We start from the raw sequence: 3,367 nt of genomic DNA, 5'->3' as shown, positions 1-3,367 counted from the left end.
TAAGATGGCTCAGTGGATCAAGCCTTACAATCTGAGTTCAATCCTCAGAACTTATAAAAAGTCAGCTGCACTCAGACAGATGTAGACACCCACAGTCAAACAGTGGATGGAACTTGGGGACTTTCATGGAAGAATAGGATGAAGGATTTCAGGTCCCTAAGGAGAAAGGAACTCCACAGAAAGACCAACAGAGTCAACTAACCTGGACCCTCGGGGCTCTCGGAGGCTGAACCACCAGCCAAAGAATATATTACCGACTGGACCTAGGCCTTCCAGAACATATTTAGCAGATGTGCAGCTTGGCCATCATGTGGGTCCTGAACAACTGGAGCGAGGGCTATTCCAAAAGCTGTTGGCTGTCTGTAGGATACATTTTTCTAGCTGGGCTGCCTTGTCCAGGGGCCCCTACCCACTCAGAGGAGAAGGGGTGGGAGGAAGGAGAAAGAATTGTGGGAAAGGGTGACCCAGAGCAGGGTAGTAAGCAGGATATAAAGTAAATAAGTAAAAAGAAAAATAAAAGCCGGGCGGTGGTGGTGCACACCTTTAATCCCAGCACTTGGAAGGCAGAGGCAGGTGGATTTCTGAGTTCAAGGCCAGCCTGGTCTACAGAGTGAGTACCAGGACAGCCAGGGCTACCCAGAGAAACCCTGTCTCGAAAAACCATATAAATAAATAAATAAATAAATAAATAAATAAAATGAAAAAGGTCAACTGCAGTGATGCACAGGAGTAATCCAAGCATCCTTACAGTGAGAGTGAGATAGGAGGTGTGCAGAGGAGAATCACCTGGATACTCACAAGCCAACCAGCCTGGAGTATGCAGTACAGCAACAGAAAGAAGAGAAGCCTTGCCTAAACAAGGTGAAAAAAATCGAAACACTATGAGGGCTTTAGCCTGAGCACCAACTCCTCCAGCACATCTGTCATGTCTGACTAGGTCTTGGCCACAGTTGCAGATACACAGCCCAAAACAGAACCAAAAAAGATGCAAATAACCTCTTGTGTAATTAAAGGGGACCCATTGATGAAGTGTTTGGATCACCACTCTGAATTGATCTGGACAGGTTTTAATGTAAAGGGCCTACAGGAGAAAACCCAATTCTGGACAATGAAAAATGTGATCTTTCCTTTCCTAGACCCCCTGTGGCTATTTATTGTTCAATTACTTGGTTAAGTATGTTTGGCTTTCTCAACCTGTTAAGAATTGAAAAAATCTACTGGAAGGGTCTGGAAAGGTGAAATGAGACAGTTTAGCATAGATTGTTTCTGTCTTTTAGTGTTGCTTTCCATAGCACACCCACCTGCTTGATCTTGTAGTGATTCACTTAAAGAACTTTGGAAGAGGTTTGAGTGGTAGCCCTAGTACCACTATTGCAGCGACTTTCAACAAATCAAATGAACTTCTTTGAAATTCAGATACGTCATCTTTGAAATGGAGATAATGCAGGGAGAGTATCTCTCTTCTGAAATACTTGGGACCACATTTCACAGTTTTCCTTATTTTGCAATATTTATGTAGACTTTATGACTTAAACATCTCCAATCTTGACATCTGAAATTCAAAATGTTTCAAAATCCTAAATGCTTCTGATATTCAAAAAGTTTCAGATTTCAAAACCTTTTGGATTTATAGTAATAGTTCTTCCCTAATATGTTGAGAGATCTAAAGGACACTGGACGGTCCTTGACACAGGGGATACATAATGTAATAATTAAATCAGTGGTCTTTGTTTTTGTGGTTTACAGTGCCAGGGAAGCAAAGAAAGACAACTTTTTGAGGAGATGCACGTCTGTTCTACATAATGCCAAATATTGCAGAGGGGTCAGGAAGGATGAGAAGTGAGAAAAGGCAAAGGTTTTCAGATTCGATTAGACATGGGAAGTGGTGTTTACCTTTGAGATTTATCTTCTGAATTCCTCTTTGGAGTACTAGGAATAGGAATCAGCGGTTAAGAAAATCTCTCACTTTTTGAGCTCAGGATGCTCATTTAAGTTCAGAGGAAACAATATTTACAGGGAGGGTACAGAGCGTGCACCTGTGAGAGCCAAGAGCCGGAGCAGACTCTTTCTGCTCTTGTCCACTACGAGTTTCTCTGATGTGGAAATGGTCTGTACCCGCACTGTCTAAATTACACATGTAGCTGCTGAGTACTTCAAGTGGGACTAACGGGATTGAGGAACTGCTATTTCCATTTTAGTGGATTGTACTTAGTTTAATTTTATGTAGCCATATGCAGATAGTTGCTCTCACTGCTCAAGGGAAATCCTTGAGGCTAATTAGGGAAATAAAGCACGTACTCTTGAGATCAGTTTAAATATCAAAAGAATTGGCAGCAGATGGTAAAAGCTTAATTGATCTGAAAAAAAAAAGAAAAAAAGATAGAGAATTTGAATCTTATCAAATGGTGGAAATTTAGACTCGACTTGCAGGGATGGGTCGTGTTGAGATACAGGAGAAAATAAGGCAGAAAACTGTTTCAGATAGGTTGGAAGAGGTGGGCAAATTCTTGGCAGTAGAACCACACATATACTGGTAAATTTGAGTGTAATGGTCCTTCTAACATAGAACATTGATGCTAAAAGGTAGTTGCATTTGGGAGCAATTTAGACACAGGCCAATAGAATTGCTGTTGGAAGCAAAATACAGTGGGAAGGTGTTCAGTCAAAGTGAGGAAAAGCCAGGTGGTGGTAGCGCACACCTTTAATCCCAGCACTTGGGAGGCAGAGGCAGGTGGATTTCTGAGTTCGAGGCCAGCCTGGTCTACAGAGTGAGTTCCAGGACAGCCAGGGTTACACAGAGAAACCCTGTCTCGAAAAACCAAACATAAATAAATAAATAAATAAATAAATAAATAAATAAATAAAAGTGAGGAAAGCAGTTAGGCTTGTCTTCAGCTTTGTACTTCTCAGGTTGTTTTTATTTTTCTGGCTAATATCCTTGGGATGGTCAAATCAATTACTAAAATTTCTCTGTAAGCCATATTAACATTAAAAAAAATTATCTGTTTGCAGTGACTAGGACCCAGGTTCCGGAGCCTGACTTCCTGGGTTCAAATCTCAGCTCTACTATCTGAGCCACTTGAGGGTAGATGAATCTATCAACTTTTTTGTACTTTCAGTTCCTCATCTAAAATTGGAACCTATCATGGCTCCTAGGTGATGAGGGCTTTGCAAGTACTACATTAGCTCTACAGTAGCACTGGGCACATAGTGTGTTCTCAGTCGAGGTTGGTATTAATATTATTTATATTAAAGAACTCTTCAGCTTATCCCAATTTGGATGTAGAACCAATCAAATACACTGAGCAAAAGCCATGGTAAATTTGCCTACTCAGCACATTATATCTGAATGTTAGATTTTTTTTTT

This window comes from Mastomys coucha, chromosome X (genome assembly GCF_008632895.1).
Source record: "Mastomys coucha isolate ucsf_1 chromosome X, UCSF_Mcou_1, whole genome shotgun sequence".
In the NCBI taxonomy this organism is placed as follows: domain Eukaryota; kingdom Metazoa; phylum Chordata; class Mammalia; order Rodentia; family Muridae; genus Mastomys; species Mastomys coucha.
This window is presented reverse-complemented; position numbering follows the sequence as displayed.